This window comes from Ictidomys tridecemlineatus, chromosome 1 (genome assembly GCF_052094955.1).
Source record: "Ictidomys tridecemlineatus isolate mIctTri1 chromosome 1, mIctTri1.hap1, whole genome shotgun sequence".
In the NCBI taxonomy this organism is placed as follows: domain Eukaryota; kingdom Metazoa; phylum Chordata; class Mammalia; order Rodentia; family Sciuridae; genus Ictidomys; species Ictidomys tridecemlineatus.
This window is the reverse complement of record NC_135477.1, coordinates 152450128-152474043: the sequence shown is the minus strand read 5'-3', so window position 1 is coordinate 152474043 and position 23916 is coordinate 152450128. Positions and strand designations below refer to the sequence as shown.

Here is a 23916-nt window from a genome sequence, read left to right as displayed (position 1 = left end):
GTGTATGAGAACAGGCACTATGGAAATAAGAATGCAGATTCCTTGAAAGTCTAGGAATGGAAGCACCACATGATCTAGATATACTACTTCTTGGTATTTACACCCAAAACTAAAGTCAGTATACCATACAGATACATTCATGCCAATGCCTATAGCAGCACAAATCACAATAGTTATGTAACCAGTCTAGCTGTTCATTAAGAGATGAATGGGTAAAGAAACTGTTGCATATATACACAACAGAAATTCATTCAGCCATAAAGAAGAATGAAATTATGCCATTAGCAGGAAAATGAGTAGAATTGAAGAGCACCATGTTAAGCAAAGTAAGTCAGACTCAAAACCTCAAGGTTAACTTTTTCTTATACAGGTAAATTATAAAGATTTTTAAAAGGGATAAAAGGGATGTCATGAAATTAGAAGTAAGACAAGTAGGATAGAAGAAGGAAACAAAGATGAGGAAGGAAAGGAGGAGAAATGGAGATGTGGGAAGTGAACTGATCAAATTATCTTATGTGCATGTACAAATATGCCATAATAAAATCCATGTTTAGTATAATAATTATGAACAAATAAAAATTTTTTGAAGATAATTCTAATTTATATCATTTTCAACCATTGAGTAAATTTGCAAACTATATAATATTTTGGTTCAAATATTGGTATATTGTCTAAAAGTATGATGATACTTCCTTCTCCACAGTCATGGATAGAAACAATCAGACTATAGTAACAGAATTCCTCCTCCTAAGACAGTCTGGGATGTCACAATCAAAGAGGTCCTCTGTGGGCTGTTCTTGGGGATGTACCTGTTCACCATCATTGGGAACCTTCTCATCATCTTGGCCATCAGTTGTGACCCTCATCTCAATACACCCATGTACTTCTACCTGGCCAGCCTCTCCACTGTTGACATCTGCATTTCATCAGTCACAATCCCCAAGATGCTGGTGAATCACATAGTGGGGAGCAAGTCCATCTCCTACAGAGAGTGCATGTCCCAGATGTACTTCTCCATCACTTTCGGCAACATGGATGTGTTCCTCCTGAGTGTGATGGCTTATGACCGTTATGTAGCCATTTGTTGTCCACTTCACTACACCTTGATCATGAGGCCCAAACTCTGTGTCCTGCTGGTGGCTATATCTTGGCTCATTACCAACTTGCATGCTCTCTTACACACTCTTCTCATGGCTCAACTCACCTTTGTTCCAACAATGCTGTGCACCACTTCTTCTGTGACCTTTACCCTATTCTCAAGCTCTCTTGTTCTGATACCTTTTTCAATGACTTGATGGTCTTCACTGTGGGTGGTTTGATATTTATGACACCATTTACATGTATCATTGTTTCCTATTCTTTCATCTTCTCTAATGTGCTGAAGTTGCCATCAGCCCAAGGGATAAGGAAAGTCCTGTCCACTTGTGGGTCCCACCTCACAGTGGTCTCTCTCTTTTATGGGGCAATCTTGGGGGTCTATATGTACTCTTCATCCTCCTACTCAGTTCAGGACACTGTGGCCACTGTCATTTTCACAGTAGTGACACCCTTGGTCAATCCTTTCATCTACAGCCGGAGGAATCATGACATTAAAGGAGCCCTTAGGAAGCTAATTCTTAGGTCCTAGAAGTAGAATATTTTAGAACCAAACAACACCTGGACATCATGTATTTCTTGTCCTGTTACAAACAGAGAAATAAGGCCACATAGGCATAAAACCCACCCATGACAATGTGATCATGCTCATGCTTTTCAATTTGCGGAAAACAGGTACTCATAGTCCTAAAGCAAGTAATTTGTTATCTGATTCTATGATATTCTGATTCTATGATATTCATTTTATATACAAGAACAAATAAAGAGAGAAATATTTAGATCTGTGTGTTTGGATAACTCTGGCAACACTCTAAGACACTGGCCATCACAATGACCTGGGAATTTCAGATGACATTAGAGCCAACCCTCCTCAGGATCAACTGCCCTCTCTGGTCTCAGATGAGGAGATGGTACAGGAATCTTGGTTGCTGATTCATAGTAAGCGTACAAGACTCTGAACCACACAACTAATAGATCTTGTTTAAAAATGGTACTAAGTGTCCACTGTTCTAGTATTTGCTTATTGCCATGAGAGGTAATTCTTCCTCTGTCCCAAGCCTAACTCTCTCCCCCTACCTCAGAACACCATTCTTTGCCTACCTTCCAACAAACTTTCTGGTATTTTATGATATAGCATAGTTCACAACTTTTCAGAGCCCAGTTGTGCTAGGGCAGTGGTACAGGTTGCCGGGAGATGACATCTAGGACATAAGGTTTATTAAACACTGCTTAAGAGAATATCCAGTAGTGAAAAGAATAGATAGCACACCTGTCCCTCAGGGTGCTTCACCTAGTAATGCCTCATGTCTCCTAATGCTTTGTCTGGTGGGAGCCAGCTGAATAAACATTTTTTCTCCCCACAGTGCTGACTTGTAACCAGTTACCACAGGAAGGAGGAATATATAGATTAGGTTTACTTTGTTCCATTGTATGACCAGCGTTCCAAGGGACTTAGTAATGCAAGAAAGCATTATCTATCTACAAAAACACTAAGCTCCCTGAATGTAGGACAGATAATCAATGCCCTGCAAGGTAATTCTTACCTAGATATTCCAGCCCAGGCCTGCTCTTATTGTTCCCTTGACTTGGCTAGAGTCCTGGGAATGGAAAAGGGAATTTCAAGGACACAGTTTTCATAGTCTTTTTCAAAAATGATGACACAATATAAATAGAGTTCTTATTCTCCTAAGTTATCATGTGTTGAAGAATGACTGATGATATGTTAGGTAATTAATGGGTGAAAGAAACCAGAATGTCTCCCTAAAGTCAGGATTTTTATCTCAAAACTGTTAAAAAGGAGGTGCTCCCTCTGCCTTTCCCTCTGTTTTCCTGACAGCAGGACAGATATTCACAAAGGCAAAGGTCTTTCTAGCCTTCCCTGCTCCCACCAAGCCCCAGTGATGTAGATGTAAATCTAAGTTCACTGGAGAAGGTGCTTATCAACAAAGAAGCAGGACTAGAAGATTCCAGAGAAATCTGGGAGCAGACATGGTGACCTTCCCAGTGTTTTCCAACCTGGAATCCAGAAAATTTGGTCCTTTGTATTGTCACCCTCAGATTAATTGCTCTTCCAAGCACTGCTTTGAGAGAGGGTTACTTTCCTGGGAGAGTAGCTAGTCTTATATGTGACACACATGGTGTGTGTATTTAAAGTTGCTTTTTAAAAATTTCCCCTCTTATTAATCCACCTTTTGTTAAAAGGAGTCAATCCCAGCTAAGAACCTTTGAGGGGGGCTGGGGTTGTGGCTCAGCGGTAGAGTGCTCACCTAGCACGTGCAAGGCCCTAGGTTTGATCCTCAGCACCATATAAAAATAAATAAATAAAATAAAGGTATTGTGTCCAACTGTAAGTAAAAAAAATAAATACTTTTTTTAAAAAGAACCTTGAGGGCTAGGACAAGAAATTATGTTTTTTTCTCCCCTTCATGAGACACTGGCAAGCAACATTTCCAGATATCAAAATTCAGAGCAGTAAAGTGTACAATCTAGGGAACTTGAGAACTGACAGTTTCTGCAGAATGTGGAAATGTTTCACTGAATTCTGAGTCCCAACCAAGAAATAGGTTGAATGGAAGGAACACTAATTTGGGGTATAGGTCTTATGCCTCAGTCCCTCTCTTCCTCAAGCTTCAGTCAAAATGGGTGTGAGGAGGTAGATGGAGATAGAGACTGACCATATCCAAGTGTTCAGAGCAACAGCAAGTCATTCTCCATCCCCTAGAGTCGCACTACTACAAATTCATTATATAAAGTCACTCTTCACTGTAGAGAAAGGCTTGCTGAAAGGGGTAAAGGATCTCCTGCAAGGTCAGTATCAGGGCATGAGAGAAAAAGAAAAGGCCTCTGTCAAGCTTGGCTTGTCCATGGTGGTTCTGCACTGGCTACTTCTGCAATAGCCCCACACCTGTCATCCTCTGATGGCTGGGCACCACCTTCCCCTGCATCTTCCCCAACTCCCTGCTTCTTTTCTCATGGCCTAGCTACATAGGGGAAGCTCAGGGGAATTCAAAGCTTACCAGGGGCCCAGGTTATGGTGTCCTCACGTTAGGAGCTCACAGGACATGAACTGCTCATAAATTAGAGCAAAGTATCGTGAGGGCTCTCTAGTGCCTTCTCTGCCGAGAAGCAGATGCCATCCCAGGCTTACAGAGTGCTCTCCTGGTTCAGCCAGGTAATCAGAATTGTGTCTGGTGATTTTCCCTCCAGGGTCTGAGATAGCAGAGACCAGGCCTGTGCCAGGAGCCTCCTTTCCTGAAGCCTGGACTCCTGGGAGCCACCACACCCTCTTACCTACAGGCAGTTGCCACCTAGTTCTATTGAGCCATTAGAGGCCAATTCTTTGCAAGGCAATTAAAATAATTTTGGGGAAAAAAGTTGAACTTGAGTTTGGTGAATGTTGAAATAGAGGGTCATTCCTCAAGCCTTCCCAGTGCTTCAGATACTGCTCTCCACAGAGGGACCAGGGACTCTCCCATGCCATGGCCAATGGAGATATTTTTCAAAGTTCATGGAATCACCTCATGTCAACTGGTCCTTTAAGTTTCCATTCCAAGTCTAAGCTCTGGTTGACTTCCAAAAGAGCCTGGTAATGTCACTTATGAGCTGAAGAAGCCCTTCCTGTTCTCTACTGGTTATTGTACCCATCTAGAGGTGGTTGTTGTTCTCTTTTGTTATTTTGTCTCCATTCTTCAGTGCAGAGCTCAGCTTTCTAGTACTTTATCTCTCACAAAGTCAATGGGACCACAGCAAATGACTTGGTTGTGGCCATTGGCCTTTTGCCACATGGACATTGAAAAACTGACTTTATCTAATTGGCAAGCTCTAAGTAGTAAAAAATTCTGGTCCTCTAGACCAATTTCTCATGTATGAATCTCCAAGCTCTGTCAAGTCTCTTTTTAAATAGGCCATTTATTACTTGCTCTGAACTTCCTGCCTAATGTGTTTCTAGTCAAAATTACTTGTTTGGGCTCCTAAAAAAAATAGCTTGATTTAGGCATGAAAATGGAAAACAAAATGAGCCAGGAGCATCTTGTAGTGTAAGAAATTTGGAAATGACTGCTCCTTCCCCCCAAAAAAAGAAAAAAATGAGGAATAGGGGAATACCAAGGAGAGACAGAACTCAAGCTGGAAAATCTCCAAATGATCAAAACTGGAACAATTCAAAAAACAAAGTATTACAGATTGAGCATCCCTGATCTGAAAATTCCTAATCAAAAATTCTCCAAAGACCAAAACTTTTTGAGTCTGACTGACCTCATGGAGTTGCAGTCAAAACACAGGTTCACTAAAAATATTGTGTAAAATTACCTTCTGGCTATATGTATAAGAAACGTATTTTATATTTGTGTTTATAGTATAAACATAAGTTTCATGTTCATGAACATGAATTTTGTGTTTTGACCTGCTCACTATCTCTAACATGTCTCATTAGATATGTGTAAATACTCCAAAATCTGAAAAGTCTCAAACACTCTGGTCCCTAGTATTTCAGAAAAGGGCTATTTTTGCTGTACTGAATTATAACTCAAAGTATAAAATAAATGTAAATAAATCCATACTGACGTAAACAAGTGATTGGTTTAGAAAATAAATTGGAAGAAGAAACAAACTTTCTTTTCAGAATATTTCCAAGTAATATATGTAGACACTTTCCCCAACTCCAACTACACTCTCTGAAGTGTGAAGTTTAACCCTCTCCTGTCCCCTTCAGGGTTGGTTGGACCTGGTAACTTTCTGCCAAAAGCAGATATAAAAAAGGAAAAAATATATAGTGTAGAAACTTGATAAATATCCATTAGTATGGATTTCTTATCTCTGATATTTCTTCTTTTATCTTTTATTGATTTTATTATTTTTTTAAATACATGGCAGCAGTGGAATGCATTGCATTCTTATTACACATATACAACACAATTTTTCATATCTCTGTATATAAAGTATGTTCATTCCAATTTATGCCTTTATACATGTACTTTGGGGTTTTTTGCATCATAATTCTTTATATATATATATACATCACAATTTTTCATATCTCTGTTTGTATATAAAGTATGTTGACACCTAATTCAAGATTTCTCACTCATGTACTTTGTATAAAGAAGTCCATCACATTACACCATCCTTGCTAATCCCTTGCCCCCTCCTTTTCCTTCCCACACCTCTTCCCTATCTAGAATTTATCTAATCCCCCCATTCTCTCCCTCTCAACCCCACTAGAGTCAACCTCTTTATATCAGAAAAAGACATTCGGTATTTGTTTTTTGGGGGGATTGGCTAAATTCACTTAGCTTTGTCTTAACTAATGCCATCCATTTACCTGCAAATGCCATGATTTTATCCTTTTTTAATGCTGCATAAAATTCTATTGTGTATATATGCCACATTATTTTATTCATTCATCCACTGAAGCGCATCTTGTTTGGTTCCACAGTTTAGCAATTGTGAATTGTGCTGCTATAAACATTAATATGGCGTGTCCCTGTAGTATGCTGTTTTAAGTCCTTTGAGTATAGTCCAAAGAGAGGAATAGCTGGGTCAAATGGTGGTTCCAATCCCAGATTTCCAAGGAATCTCCTTACTGCTTTCCAAATTGGCTGCACCAATTTGAAGCCCCACCAGCAATGTATGAGTGTACCTGACTGGAGTGGGATGGTATCTTAGAATAGTTTTGATTTGCATTTCTCTGATTGCTAGAGATGATGAGCATTTTTTCAAATATTTGTTGATTGATTGTACATCCTCTTCTGAGAAGTCTGTTCAGTTCCTTGGCCCATTTATGAAGACAAACAACAATAAGTGTTGGAGAGTTATTGGAGAAAGGCACACTCACACATTGCTGGTGGGACTGCAAATTGGTGCAGCCAATATGAAAAGTTTCTAGCACAAGCAACCGCTCAGTAATTGTTAGCTATTGTAATTATTACTATTATTATGAATCAAAAGAATATTTCAATTAATAACATAGTACTATCATAGTTATTTTACAGATACCTTGTAAGGACTGTGTGTTTCAATGGGTCTTAGCATTAATGAGTTTGTTATGCTCTTTTCTCTATCATTTTAACATCACTGACATTGGAAAGCCACTGTAACTAAGGCTGCATTATAAGTATAATTGACAGCATTCAATTTTTTAAATTCATACATGAAATAACGAACATTATATAATCCACAGTGCCTTACCTTAAGTGAAATGTGATGGAAACATGAGGTCTATAGTGGTCCTAGTCATATGGGTGGAATTTAAATTAATTTTAGTTCTTAAAAGTACTATATGTAGAGATGAATATAAAACAACAATAAAAGACAAAATTATAAGCAAAGCAATCCTTGCTTTTCTTTTTTCTCAAGTAACATAAAGCTGAAGGAAATGTAAGACTCAAGTGAACTACAAGGTTCAATCTATTCAATATTTAGATTTATAGGAAATATGTAAATCAGATATTTCCCATGTTCAGTATTTAACACTGCCTTAATTGTTAAAACAGAGTTTACAATTTCCCACCTCCAGAAATGCTCCTGTTTGAAATGGAGGAGGAAATGTTTTACTTGAAATTGTGTCCTATATCTTCAGTTTTATAGTTCTGATCAAGTAAACATAGTTTTTAAGGAAGAATTTTAAGTGACATTATGTCAATTACATACTAGGAATTTGGTGTATCAGTATAAATGAACAGAGTAAAAGAACAGATAAATATATTGAGTTAAAAATTTTTAAGCAAAACTCATGAATATTTTGGTGATAGTAATCATCTTTTATGCTTGTATTCTTTTTTCATCAGCGTGCCACTAAAACAGAATAATTAACCATTAATTGCCTTTATGTAACAAAACACGTATATAAGAAATGTTCTATGTAGTAATATCTATAAGCACAATGAAAAGATTCCCTTCACTTCAACACAGACATGTACTAGAAGAAATGCCTCTTTATCCATTTTATGTTGGCAAGAACTTTCCTTAGGGGAAAAAAATGAACTTAAAACAAGACTTTCTTTTTTCTACCTCTCTTTGGAAAATCTTTTATTATTTATTTATTGTTTTTATTTTGGTACTGAGGATTGAACTCATGACCTTGAGCTTGGTAAAACCAATCTAATTTAAACCAGACAAAGTACTATTTTCCAGATGCTCAAGTGATATATGGACATGGAAGAAAATATTTGTGTACCCTGTAAGAGAAGGCATGTAAGTCCAAAAATAAATAGAGTACATTTCTCAGCTATAAACCTTTGAGGGTGCACAGCAGTGGTGCTTACTCTAGTGCTTACGATTAAAGTGCTTAAGACACCTCAAATAGATGATTTGATAGTAAGTTCTGTACAACATTTAAAAACAAGTATGTCTCTAACCACCAACTCTAGTATACTAAATATTCTTGCAGATATTTGCATGTTTTGTGTTTCATCATATTCTTGTCAATTATCATTTTGCTCTTGGCAAAAAGTAATTTGTGAAAGGTTTATAATGTATTATAAAGTATTTTACCCAGAATGGCAAGCCTTTGTTCATTGCAAACATTTTCATAGTGTCATTATGACCCTAAAAGACTGCATGCATGTGAAACTCAAAAATATTATAACTTTGATATTTTAATTAATTTATTTATTTTGGTTTTGTGAAACTTGTAACTGTAGAGTGAGTTCATACTTTGGGGACAATGATTATTCCTACTTACACACACCACCACCAGGCCTCAGGCCCACTAAGGATAGACTTAGTCCCCTGAGAACAAGGCAGGACAAGGAGCATTATGGTAGTAGCAGGTAGCACATGCAGCCTTGGCACCTTCTGTTTGCTGCTCCTTTGGCCCTGGTAACCAAATGCCTGCTGTGAATGAATGCCCTGTTTCTCTGTTAAATAAACAGGAAAAGAGTATGGCATAACTACAGGAAAGTGAATTCAAACAGTGGAATCAGAAATTTTGCATGGAAGCTTTGGCAGTTTTTTTTTTTTAATGTAGCCTACCCAAAGTGGTGACAAATTGGAAAAGCATAATGAGTTTGAGGCTTTGGAAAGTGTGCAAGTTACTAGTGAACTCTATCGTCCGCTCTCTTGAAAAATAAGTTAATGAACAATCTGCAGAAATTTCATGGCTTTTCAACAAGTCTTGTTAGGAAGATGGTTAACTGATGAAGAAGACACCAAGTTATCCTTCAGAATTTGATGAACTATTTGAGTCAAGCATATGAGAAATAAGTAAAATCTACTGAGGAGTGGAAGTATCCCTCCTAAATAGACTATTGTGAAGTAATGTTAACATCTAAAGAAGAAAAAATGTGGAAACATGTTCTCATTTCGGAGTTCTCAGAAGTTCCCTCTTGTAAGGGGTAACAGATAGTGGACTTGTATTTGAAGAAATTTTTTAGCCCCTATTTTGCTATATTATGAGAAATTTTTTCTCATTATGCACACTTATGTACTGTATATTCTTTGTTTTGAAAGTGTGTACATTAACAATAAACTGCTCTGTGTGCTCAATTGGTTTTTACAAAATCAGTCTATCTATAGGGAGATTATATATGGCTGGGACACCAACTAAAGTTTTTTTTTTTTTTTTTACTGGTCATTAAGGGGACCTGTGTGCTAGACCTTCAAGGTTTGCAGGTCCTGGACACACAGGCCTCCATGGAAGTATGAAAGTCAAGCATCCGGCTAAAAGCAGAGCTTCTCTCCCCTTTGTCCCCATGGACACAGCCTGAAATGTGCAGGCTTCTGAACCATCAGCCCTACTTCCCCCAATTGGTCCCTTGCCCTTGGACCACTGGCCTCCCAGACCCCATACCTGTTCTTGTCTGTGTCATCGATGTGACTTCCCCACGCTAGGAAACCTTTCCCTTGACCTAATTCACCAGGGTGGAATTTGCTAACCTAGTTCCCAAAGTGGAAGGCAACAAATTTCTTCCAGGTGGAATTCAACAAAAGATGTCAGAAACTCTCTCTCCCTACATGGGGGGGGGGGCTTTCCTATGCCTCCAACTCAATCCTTGAAATTTTAGATTAGCCTACCTAATTGCTCCAAAGTGGGAGCTCCGAGATTAGGTATGCATCAACCATAAAAAAGTCGGTTGTAAGCAACGCTGATTAATGTAACCACGTAAATTACACGGTGCAAAGTCTCACCATAGAATCCGCCCAGCCAGCCGTGATTGGCTCCTGGAAAGTTCACCACCTGTACTACAGTCAGCTCCTGCCTCTTCTGCCCAGTAGTAGATGGAAGTGTGGGAAATGCAGAATTGAAGGTGACATGAAAGCTAAAGTGAAGGTGGGACCTTTCAGATGCCAGTATATCACCCTATTGATGGGGAAGGAGAGCTCAATCTTATATCACAGCTTGCAGCAGAAGCAGCAGAGGTCGAGCTAGATGAAGCTTAAGCCTCATTCATGGTGCCAGCCCCGAACTTATTGCACATGGTGCAAGGAGAAGACCTACCTGAATTTCTGGAAGGCGTATGGCAAGCAGATTTAGAACCTCTAAGGCCACTCTGCTGCACCCAACATTCATGGCTGGTTACTTGATGTCCCCAGGACCCAGTAGAGTCCAGTCTGAAGTTTAGAGAGGGTAGAAGGTAGAGGATAGTTTAGGATCACTATCTTTGGGGGCTGTGCTCTGGCCATCCCCTCCTTTTGTGTCCCTGGGTTCTACATCAAGGATATCCCAGAGTCATGGTTTGAGGTTTTCAACCATGTTGCACGCCCTGTGGTATGCCAGGAAGTAGCCTACCTGAGCTGGAGTGGAGATCCACAGGTTAAGAATGAGACTCTGCCAGTTCAGCTGTCCCTGTGATGCTGGGGATACTAGACAGGGCTTCCCTTTCCAAGCTGCAGTTGTTTACCTCCATGAAGGATGAGGACACTGGGATGAGGCTCCAGTGGATGACTCAAAATCTGATCTTGGCCAGGTACCTGCTCTGCTGCCTTCCAGATGCCAGAGGCACATGGCTGGTTTTAAGTCAGACTGGAACTTCAGGATGCTGAATGTCTGGTCTTCAAGAAACTCCCTTATATAGTCTCTATAAATCTTGATATCCCTCCATTTGTAACCCTCCCATATCCTGATGGTTCCCAGCATATCTCTAGAGCAGTTTAGCACATGCAGTAACAGAACCTACTTTCATGATTCAAAAAATTGTGCCAATGTATCATCAGGCACAATTTTTTGAGAAGAAGCCATTGCACTCTCCAGATAAAATAAAAAGGCATTACTATATACCTCATGCCCTTTCCCTTTGGACCAACTTTACATTTATGTTTTCTTTATTTCTATTTTATTTTCCCACGGTAAATCTTTAATCACTGCACAATTTATTGTGGAGCATGGTGGCATGGTGTAATGCTTAGGAAAGACTTCTTTTTATTGATATTTATTTTACATTTATTTATTAATTATTGAGAATTGAACCCAAGGTGACTTTACCACTGAGATCCATCCCAAGCCATTTTTATTTTTATTTTGAGATAGGGTCTCTCTAAGTTGGTGAAGCTAGCATGGAACATGTGATCGCCCAACCTCAGTGTCCCATGCCTTACCTTGCCTGGGATTTTTTACTTTTTAAAAATATCATTTTATTTTTAATCTTCTTAATTGGTTACATTTTCTTTATTTTGTATAGTCTGTTTCTTATTTAAATGTCTTTAATAATTTGTCTATATAATTTATTTTAGAAAGAATATATATTTGAAAACTATTTACAAATGTAATCTTCTTTTTATATACATTTTTATTTGTTGATGGACCTTTATTTTATTTGCTTATTTATTTGAGATGCTGAGAATCGAATCCAGTGCCTCCTACATGTGAGACAAGTGCTCTACATTGAGCCACAACCCCAGCCCAAATGTTATTTTCCTCTAATAAATTTAGACCACTTTACTTAAATGTAGTAGCAATATAATTTCAATATGATTAAAAATAAATTCTGGGTTTTTTTAGTGCATTCCAATCACAAATATTGGTGGGGTCATTGTGACATTTTTCTCATCAACACGTATAACATAATTTTCTTCATTTTAGTTTTCAGTACTTTCTTTTTCCATGCTTTCTTCTGTCCCCTAGTCACTTTTCACTGCTCTGTTAGTCTTTCATTTTTAAAAATTTTTATCATTTTTATTTGTTGTTTTTACTTATACATGACAGTAGAGTGTATTTTGACGTATTATTAATACACACAGAATAACTTATTCTAAAATTAGGATCCCATTCTTATGGGTTGGACCTGATGTGGATTGTTACTGGTGCTACATTCTTACATGAACATAGGAAAGTTATGTTCAATTTATTCTACTGTCTTTCCTATTTCTATCACATCTCTCTTACCTTCATTCCCCTTTGATAATTCAGTGAACTTCTATTCTTCCCTCCCCTACTCCTTATTGCATGTTAGTATCCACATATCAGAAAGAATATTTGGCCTTTGCTTTATTTGGATTTGCTAATTTCACTTTGCATGATAGTCTCCAGTTCCATCCATTTACAAGCAAATGCCATAATTTCATTCTTCTTTTTGGCCAAGTAATATTTCACTGGGATTAGGAGGAAGTGGCTTTTCTCACAGCTACATGACTCCAGACTCAGAGAGAAAACCGCATTTCTGTGAAGGGAGTGAAAAGGCACTAGACTGATACTCAATACTGAACAGAAAACTGGGAAATTTGGGGTACATCAGAAAAAGATGAGGAAGAGAATTGCAACTGAGCTCCTGGAAAGTGTGGGAAAAAATAATAGATAAGGTGGAAAAAGCTTGGAAAATGCTAGGAAATTCTTAGCATGGGAAATCCCAGGATCACAGGGGCAGCCTGCACTAGGCTGACCCAGAACTTATTTCGCTCATTAAACTGGTGCATGAAAGTCACCTGGGTCTGCCTGCTGTGCATGGGGAGTCCAGCCTGGAGACATCCTTGGGACAGTGGCACCAAATCAGACTGGGAACTTAGATCCATGAGTTAGTGGTTAAGTCCAATACATGAAGCCAGCAGACACCAACTAAGAGCTCTAAACTGAGTCTAGCAAACTGGGTGAGTCTCTGGCAGAGAATTTCTAGCATTGAGACCATTTTGCAGGGTGTGATACAGGTTGGAGAGGCTGGGGAAAGCCCGCCCTCCACTGCTCCCTTGAACCCAGGAGTAGGCAGGACCAGCAGCAGGCAGTGGCCAGAGAATATGAACAGGTGGAGTGACTGAGATCAGTGCTCAAAAGCAGTCCTTGGGAGGTCAGAAAGGCAGTATCCTGAAACAACAGAACGGGTGAAGGCCTGACTCCCCCTTCCCATGAGTAGTGCCCTGTGAGAGTAATGGGGTACAGTCCTAGAAGCGCATTGATTCATGAATGCTTGATAACTCCCCTCACAATAAAATACCTGGGGCAATACTAGACCTAAATCCCACCCCTGGGAACTTCACTTCCAGAAACTCATTTCATAGAACCCAGGGGCAAGTATGCCCTAGAAGTGAAGCCAGAAGTGTCTTCCATTGGTTCTTCATCACCCCTCTGGGAAGGGAAGCTGAGAAATGGAAACAAAGTTTGGCACAGACAGCATGCATATACTGTCACTGACTGTTCTGTCATTTGGTTTCTGTTTTTGTTAAGTTGTGCTTTTGATTGTGTACTGATTGATAGACAATAGATATTTATACATTTGTGCACATACATGTTTATTTTACCTTTTCATTTTTAGCATTTTTGAAGGAAGTTATTTTCTGTTCTCTCTCTCTCTCTCTCTCTCTCTCTCTCTCTCTCTCTCTCTCACACACACACACACACACACACACACACACACACACACACACACACATTAGGGTTTTTTGATTAGTGGATTTTGGATTGATTTTCTATTATCTATTTTACAACTCTGTTTCATTTGTTTGTATTTCTCTGTTTTGTTTTGTTTTGTTTTGCTAGCAAACTCTATTATTCTTTTTCATTTTCCCTTTAATTCTTTTACTTCTATATTTTTATTCTGCCCCCTCATAAACACAGCCTACATCACTGCTAAATTTGCTCTATACACCTTGAATCTATAAACACTTTTTACCCCCATCTCTTCTTCTTTGTTCTCAATTAATTTTATCTTTAACTTAATATTTATACATATTCATATTTGTTTGTTTTATTCATTCCTAACACTATTTGTAGACTAAGATGTTTGATTAGTATATATTGATTTTGTTCTTTTATTTCTATTTTTTAAATTTTTATCTTATACATTTCTTCTCTCATTTTTCTGTTTTTCTCAACTCCCTTTATCTCTTTTTCTCTGCTAACAGCCAATCTCTTTTGATGTCTCTCCCATTTTTTTCTTAATTTTTACTTCTATTTTCTCTTCTCCTCCCTCACAATCCTCACATCCTATATCACTTATGTTATATCGCTGTTCACTTGAAATTATAAACACTTTTGTAAACTTACAGTTTTTTACTCTAGGTAAGTAACTGATCATATTATTTCTGATCATTGTGACACTCAGCATTGTAGATGTCATAGCAAGGACTATTCACTTTAATGCTGGAAATTCACATTCCTTCACAGACACTATAAGTCCATAGGGCAAAAACTCTACTGGCTCAAAATAGATGGTTAGGTACACAAACAACAAGAAAAATCAAGGAAACAAATTGCCCCCAACAAACCAAAATACTTCAATAAGCGAATCCATCAATACCACAGTGAAAAAAGTGTCAGGGAAAGAGTTTAGAATGTTCATCATTAAATTGTTGTCTGAGGCAAAGAATGAAGTAAGAAAGAAAATACAGAAAGTGAAAGGTCATTTCAATAAAGAGGTAGATATTCTGAAAAATTAATCAAGCAGAAATCTTTGAAATGAAAGAATTGAAAAACCAAGTCCAGATTTTATTGGAAAGCATCACCAGCAGAATAGACCACTTGGAAGACAGAGTTCCAGGCAATGAAGGCAAAACATATAATCTTGAAAATAAACTTGACCAAGGAGAAAAGATGTTAGGAGACTATTTATTTTTAATTGATGCATTGTCATTATATATAAAATTGGAATGATTTGTGGTTTTATAAATGTGGTGTTAGCAGGTATTCACAGCAGTGTTACAGTATCTAAAGTAGGGAAGCAACCCAAATGTCCTTCCACAGATGAATAGATAAACAAAATGTGGTGTATATACACAAAATAATATGGTTAAATTTTTTATTATGCAAGGTACATATATGATTGCACAAATGGTGTGACCCTACTTTGTGCACAACTATAGAAGTGAAAAATTGTGGCCCATTTGTGTACAATATTTATAAATGTACAATTAGGTCAATATGATTCTCTGGTTCTTCCCCTTTCCCTCCACCTCCCCTTTTACCCCTCAGTTCTACTCTACTGATATCCCTTCTATTTTCTGAAAATCACATTTCATTCTCTCTCTCTCTCTCTCTCTCTCTCTCTCTCTCTCTCTCTCTCTCAAGAAAAAAATATTTAAAATTTGAATTTCTGGGGCTGGGGTTGTGGCTCAGTGGTAAAGCATTAGCCTAGCATGCTTGAGGAACTGGGTTCAATCTTCAGCACCACATAAATGTAAAATAAACATATTGAGTCCACATAAAACTATATATATTTAACCTTGACTTTCTGAATCTAGCTTATTTCACTTAGCATGATGGTCTCCAGAGGGACAGCTTCATAATTGGCCATTCATGTATCCCAAGCAATCCATGTTTTCTCACTAGCAGATATTGGATATTGATATGACACTCAAAATTCTGCAGAACTAGTTGTCCAGTGCTCTAAAGTCCTATGTCTTCAGTGGGAGCATGCTAGCATGTTCAAGGGGATTCAGGCTGAAATCAGGTGGCTGCAGCAATAATGAAACAAAATTCCCAAACCACAGGGCACATGGGTCTTCCAGAATCTGTGACCTAAAAGAATAATGTGAATAACTGGAAAATCTACTGAAATTGAAGGAGGATAACTAAAAATAAGTGAAAAGACTTTTCTTTTCTATTTCAACACTCATAACTTTTTTTTCTTTATTTTCTGATCAGTTATATATGACAGCAGAACACTCTTCGGTTCATTCTACACAAATGGAGCACAACTTTTTCCTTCTCTGGTTGTACACAAAGTAGGGCCACACCATTCATGCAATCATATATGTACCTGGGTAATGGGGGGAAAGACTGAATCATATTATATTATGTATATACACCACACATTGTTTATTCATCTGTGGAAGGACATTTGGGTTGCTTCCCCAATTTACATATTGTGAGGAACATGGCTGTGAAGCATGCTAATATTTCTTTGAGACACTACTTTCCACCCTTTTGGGTATATAAGTGGAGATGGAATTGACAAATTTATGACTGGTCTACATGTAGATTTTTGAGGAACCACCATCCTACTTTCCACAGCAGCTACACCATTTTATTCCCACCAGCAGTGCACAACACTTCCATAATGATATATACTTGCCAACACAAGATATTTGTTTGAAAATAGTATCTATCCTAGCCAGGCATGGTAGAACATGCCTGTAATCACAGTGACATGGGAGGCTAAGGCAAGAGGATCATAAGTTAGAGACCAACCTCAAAAATTTAGCAAAACCTTCTGTGACTTAGTAATACCCTCAGAATGAAAAATAAAAAGGATGGAAATATAGTTCAGTGGTAAAGTGCATCTGGGTGCAATCCCCAGTGCCAAAAGTGAATAGGAAAATGCATGTACCCTAATGGCATGAGGTAGAGTACCATTATAGTTTTTATTTGAAGTTTATTAGTAATTAGTGACATTGAGCATCATTTAATGTGCTTACTAGCCATTTGGATATTGTCTTCTAAAAAATGTGTAGTAAAATTATTTGCTGCTTTTTATTAGGTTTGTTGTCTTTTTTTTTAATACTTCCTTGAACATTCTCAACATTATCCTTTGTTACATACAAGATTTGCAAATATGTTCACCCACTTTGTGAATTGCCCTTTTACTCTGTTGATTGTGTTTATTGATGCATAAAGTTTCAAATGTTCACGAAGAAATATGGAAGGAAGTGGAACAGAAAAATATTGATGATGTCACTGCTGGAGAACACCATGAAAGAAAGGCAGGAGAAGTAGCTGAGAAGTTGGAGGTGAAAAGCCACAAAATGATCATGTTCTGCCAGCTGGAGCAGCTGGCCAAGGCTATCACCTGTATTTGCAGCTGCATGCCATCAGTGACAAGATCCAGAGCTCTGGTGGCATCTGGGATGCTACCCCAACAAGGAGCCTAGCTGTGGTGCCTCTCTGGCCTAGAAAAGTAGCTTGTCAGATTATTTCCAGTTATGTGTGGTTCCAGAAGGTCTACCTATTCTGGGTTGAGAATCCCAAATTCATTTTGATGAAAACTAGTGGATATTTTATGCCCATCCTGACTTTGTTTGTGCTGACCTGAGAGTCAGCCAATGCTCAGCCCATCAAGGAGATTTTACTCCTTAATCTATCCCTCCCCTTTCTAACATCAGCAAGAGTCCATAGCTCACATATAGGAGAGAGTATGATTTTTCTAGCTTATGAGCACAATGGTGGTGAAAGGATGGCACACAAAACTGCCTTGTCTCCCTCATGTGTTTCCCTTCTGGGCAACATGGGCAGATCCTTTAGTCCCTTGTAGATGCATCTGGAGAGCACTCATCTGGGTTGTGGCTCTAACCTTGGGACAAATCTCCCACCTTAATCTTAGGATGTGAAAGAGTCTTTGGTTTTAGGAAGACTTTTGCTCTGAGAACATCATGGAGGAAGGAATAGCCAGTATTTGGTTTTTGTTAAGTTCAAATACCTTTAATTCATGTGATTTAAAATGGTTCAATTTAAATTGGGTAAACAGATGAAAGTAAAGATGTCTTTAAAATTAAACTTAATTCACAAGTCTCTCTAGGTAGTCAAAGAACTAATAAAATGTTGATGTCTATAAAATGTCTAATATCCCTTAGTTCTAGGATACTGTTCAATATACTTGTATGATATCTTGGTAAAAAATAAGTAAAGTAGATTTGACATGAAATTACTTATAAATGTGTTTGTTAGACATCTGCTTAATTTACATGATTAAAATGCCAACTGTTAAATATACCATCAAGTACTCTTAACTCCTTGGATTCCATTGGGTAACATTATTGATGTTTTTATAAATTGGCAAATGAAGGGGGGGAAAAGGTTTTTCATCACTTGCTTTTCATCACTAAAAAAATATTTTACTAAAAATTTAAAGTCCCAACAGGCATAATTCGATATGCTTAAACATTGTGTTTTCATGAAATGGTAAACAGATGTGATTCTATATACCAAGATTTATTGAAGATTTATTTATATAACAGCCCCAAAATTTTAACTGTTCCAATTAAGAGTAATGTAAATAACATAAAGTATTTTTTATTAAAAGAAAATAATTTGTCTAAATTCAGAAACTTACAAGGATTATTTTAAATTGTGAAAAAAAAAAGGAGTTAACAGATGGGAAAGAGAAATTAAAAGTTCCATATAAGTTGGTTTTATATATGTGGTGTGTGTGTGTGTGTGTGTGTGTGTGTGTGTGTAAAATGATAAGTCACAGCTATTTGAAGTTTTTTCTTAAGGTCGAATGTTAATATACTGATATAAACCAAAGTTTAATCTATATGTTAAAGGGACAAGGATTTCTTAAAACATTAATTTACCCATAACATTATGTTTATTAAGTCTTGTTTTTTGAGAATATAATCTTGAAGGAATTAAGGGTTATACAACTATGTTTAAATAATTGTTATTTTGAAATATTATAATATGTTATTTCCTTAAGATTGAAACTCAATTAATATTAAAATATCAATACAATTATGGTGCTATTACTCTTATTTCTATATTAAAAATGTTCATATATTCCAGGTATATGATTCTTTAGGATAGAAGCTTTAAAAAAACTTTATATCAAGCTGGTGTTCTCCAAACTAAAGTTGTATGGTAATTTCAGACTTATAAGGATGAAAACTTTATTGGAGATTTATTTATATCATCTAATATTCTATAACTAGACCTGTTACCAATAAGATATAAAGTTATGTTACTTTTTACACTGGGGTATTTTAAGTTAATGAGGTTCATATTGTGAAACATGAAAACATTTTGCTACTTTTGCACAAAAGGTTAAAAGCTCCTAGCCTTTCTTTAATTCATGTTTTAAATGTAATAACATATATTTATTATTGTGTTAGCTAATATTCATGTGAACTCAAGCAACAATATATGTAAGCTTTGTAAAATGATATTTAAAAAACAAAAATCAACTTCAGAACTAGAACACTTTACCTAAGGTTTGTAGGAGCAACACCTTAACTGAGATAAGACTCTGCCTGACAACTTACTACATGTCAGAATGACTCCAAAGCAGGCCAGACTTGCAGTTCATTTAAAGTTGTGTTTAAAGGATTGATTTTTGCTTTTAAGATTACTAGGATCTCAAACAGTGGATATAATATATAACACAGCCAAAATTCAAGATAAGTATTATGCAAACTCAGTATGTTTTTACTCTTGTTAATTTTATTTTGTATTTTTCTTATAAACTGTCTAAATATTGCCTCTTAATGTTTTTCAGAGGTATCGCTTTAAGAACACACAACCTGGGTTAATTTAAGATAATAAGTCATCACCTAAAGGACAGATAGGATAGTACAGACCCCAATTAATAAGAAGGGATAAATGACTGTAAGGTTATAGACATTAAAGTTAAAGCCAAATATTCTTAATTTAAGACTGGTTAGACTGACTTACTAGATATTTTTAAGATCAAGACTCAAAAATTAAAGTTAAATTAAAAAGACCAAGAGCCAATATTTGGCTCTTGCCCTCCAAGTCAGTCTAAATCCAAGGAACAGGGAACTTCTCTAAAAAGATTTGTAACTGTGGGCCACATAACCTCTCAATAAGAAAGATTAATGAGACCACTGGAGAACAGAAAGCCAATCAATGCACTTGCCATGAAGAGGAGGGTTATTAGAGAAGGGAGACATCCCTGATGCTTCCAAGACCTGGACCCATCCTAGCACAAACGGCACTAGCAGAACTAAGAAACTGCTCCCAATTTTCCCCAAGAGTGACTCCCATGGAAACTCAGCTGACTCCTAACAATAGATAGAAAAAAAGTCAGATTGACTTACTTCACCTTAAACACTTAGCAAAAACAGTTAAAACCAACACAGCCATTCTGGAGCATTAAAAAGATAAATAGTAATAATTAAATATAACTTAAGATATACACTTATGTTAGCACCCCCTCCAAAAAAAGGAGTAAGACTGGAGGCTACAAAAAGAGACTCTTAGGAAGGACTAATAACTATCAAGTGAAGCTGCCAGAGTCAGAAGTTTTAGTGAGTTTAAGGCCTATATGTCTTTCTAACCTCCTATACAGTTAGGATCAATATTTGCTAACATAATTATCTAACCCCTAAGTAACAGAAATAAAGGATTCTCTACTAGATGTGGAGGTCATACCAGTAAAAATTTTACAAGATCAGATGATATTGAGTAGCTGAACTACATTTCATGGGGATGGACATCTATAATATTAAAAGTTAAATGTTGTGTTTACATTCCTGATAACTCTAAAGATGTTAAAGATTTATATTTCTATATAAAGGCCTTGTCCACTCTGGCTTTATTACAGGGACAGCTTCTCAGTCCTTACAGCTCCTGATGAGAAAATATTGACTTCTATCATCTTCATGATATTTATTGACATGTTCCAGAGGGTGCAATATTTGTTCAATACTCATGTTTTTTGTTTCTCTCATAGAAGCACCCATCCCCAGAGGACTTTACAATCTGTTCTTCCCCAACAAGACTTCAATCCAACCTGACTTCTAAAAGGGAACTACAAACTGCTTTTCCTTCTCACATCACCCCCTCTCATCTTCAAAGCAGCCACAATAGTCATCACCTGTTGAGAGCCACAGCCGACACGGCCCCAGCAAACTTCCAGCTGATTGGCTCCTCTGCAGTGATGCTCATTGTGCTGTTTCCCTGCCATTTCAGACCACGGAGCTGCTCATTGGGGGACTCTTTTGGCTCTGCCCACATGACCCAGCCAATCAGCCTCAAGAGTGGGAGGAGTGGGGATTGAGAGGATTGCTGGAAGTCGGTGGTGGCAGTTGGGCTCTGAGGGAATTCCTGAAGAGCTTGTGTGGTGTGGCGTGTGTGTTCTAAAAATAAAGTTCCTTTCTTCTTGACAAGTGGCTCATGAATTGTGCCCAGCCAAACTGCAGTATTTGGTGGCCCTCATGGGGAATGACTGAGGGTAAGTGATAAGGTAAACTGCTCGCCCCTGAGGGCAGGACAAGAGGATGGGTAGCCATTTTAAGATTCTTCTTTCATTTTGTTTCACTTTTGTTTTAAGTTGCCTGTCCCTGGAGATGGGTGAGACTGAAGAAAAACCACTCACATCTGAGGAAATACTATTTGCATCTGAGAAACAGATAGGGAGAAAGAATGGATGGACATTTCAGGAGGATAGAAAGGCTGATATAATGAATTTTTGTTCCATTTTTGTTTCATTCTGTTTCGGTTTTGTTTGGTGTTATCTTGTTGGGTTGTGTTATCTTTATAGTAGAAATATGGGATCAGAAATTAGTAAAAAAACAAACCAAAAGAGTGTTAAGTAAATAGTTAGAGGAAGGAGACACCCCAGTAAAACCAAGAACAGTCAGGGCATATGTCGATACAATAAAAAAATGTAGCCCCTGGCTTTTTAAGGAGGAATTGTTGAATATATCACAATGGGACCATCATGGTGAAGATTTAAGGGAGAGGGAAAAGAAAAACCCAGAAACTCTGCCAGTTGGAACATTGCCATTGTGGATAATGATACGATTTTGTTTGCCTAGTCCAAAGCCTTCAGTTCAGACTATGGTAAAAGACATGTTAGATTAAGTAAAAGGGAAGGTCACTTGAGCTAGTCATACAAAGGAAGAAAACTTAAAGGAGGAGAAGCCATCAGGGGAGAAGTTACAACAGGAGGCTGTTACTAACACCTTTCTATCACCAGAGGGCGTAAGTGTCTAACCAACAGCACACCTTCATATGCTGGGAGGTCCCCAACCCCCGTAGTTGATAAATGGGATCCTGAAACAGGACCTCAAATATTAGCATGCCCTGTATTTGAGCAGGCAGGAGGGCAGTGAATTCACTATGTTTTAGATTTCAAAACAGTGAAGGAAGGAAAAGAGGCTATAACAACCTTATGGTCTTCAAGCACCCTTCAGTGTAAATATGGTCAAATCCATTACCAATTTGAGCATGACACCAGAAGATTGGGCTAGTATGTGTAAAGCTGTGGTAAATGGAGGACAATACCTGTTATGGAAGGTTGCCAATGAGAAATTTTCAAGGAGACAGCTAGGCAAAATGCAGCAGCTGGTTATCCTCAGAGAAATCTAGATATATTGTTAGGAAAGGGACCTTATGAGGGTTAGCAGAAACAAATTGCATATGATCCTGCCATATACTCACAAATTGCTGCAGATGCGGTTAGGGCATGGAAGACTTTACAAAGACATGGAGGTTTACAAGGTCAATTATCTAAGGTAATACAAGGAGCTAATGAACCTTACGCTGAATTTGTAGATAGGCTTATTCAAACAGCTACCAGAGTTTTGGAGAATACAGAACAAGCAAAGCCATTAATAAAACAACTGGCTTATGAGAAAGCAAATCGATGGTGAAGAGAGGCCATTAGACCATGGAAACATGAAGATTTAAACACATATATTAAATTATGTAGAGACATTAATGAACAAGGGCAAGTCTTGGCAGGTGCAGTACAACAGGCTTTAGATGCCAGGCTAAAAACATGCTACAATTGTGAAAAAACAGGACATTTTAAAAGGAATTGCCCCAAAGAATGAGAGTTTAACAAAACTAGGTATCAAAGGAGTAGAATACCGGGTATTCGCCCACGATGCCATAGAGGGAGACACTGGGCTAATGAATGCCCATTGGGCTAATGAAATAGGAAAGACAGTAGAATAAATTGAACATAACTTTCCTATGTTCATGTAAGAATGTAGCACCAGTAACAATCCACATCAGGTCCAACCCATAAGAATGGGATCCTAATTTTAGAATAAGTTATTCTGTGTGTATTAATAATACGTCAAAATACACTCTACAGTCATGTATAAGTAAAAACAACAAATAAAAATGATAACAATTTTTAAAAATGGAAGACTAACAGAGCAGTGAAAAGGGACTAGGGGACAGAAGAAAGCATGGAAAAAGAAAGTACTGAAAATTAAAATGAAGAAAATTATGTTATACGTGTTGATGAGAAAAATGTCACACTGACCCCACCAATATTTGTGATTGGAATGCACTAAAAAAACCCAGAATTTATTTTTAATCATATTGAAATTATATTGCTACTACATTTAAGTAAAGTGGTCTAAATTTATTAGAGGAAAATAACATTTGGGCTGGGGTTGTGGCTCAATGTAGAGCACTTGTCTCACATGTAGGAGGCACTGGATTCAATTCTCAGCATCTCAAATAAATAAGCAAATAAAATAAAGGTCCATCAACAAATAAAAATGTATATAAAAAGAAGATTACATTTGTAAATAGTTTTCAAATATATATTCTTTCTAAAATAAATTATATAGACAAATTATTAAAGACATTTAAATAAGAAACAGACTATACAAAATAAAGAAAATGTAACCAATTAAGAAGATTAAAAATAAAATGATATTTTTAAAAAGTAAAAAATCCCAGGCAAGGTAAGGCATGGGACACTGAGGTTGGGCGATCACATGTTCCATGCTAGCTTCACCAACTTAGAGAGACCCTATCTCAAAATA

At 37.3% G+C, this 23916-nt stretch overlaps 1 pseudogene; it reads left to right on the top strand.

Annotated features, from left to right (window-relative positions):
- Window positions 1-705: 705 nt before the first annotated feature.
- Window positions 706-1627, top strand: LOC101960473 (olfactory receptor 1f45-like; annotated as a pseudogene).
- The last annotated feature ends 22289 nt before the right edge of the window (window positions 1628-23916 follow it).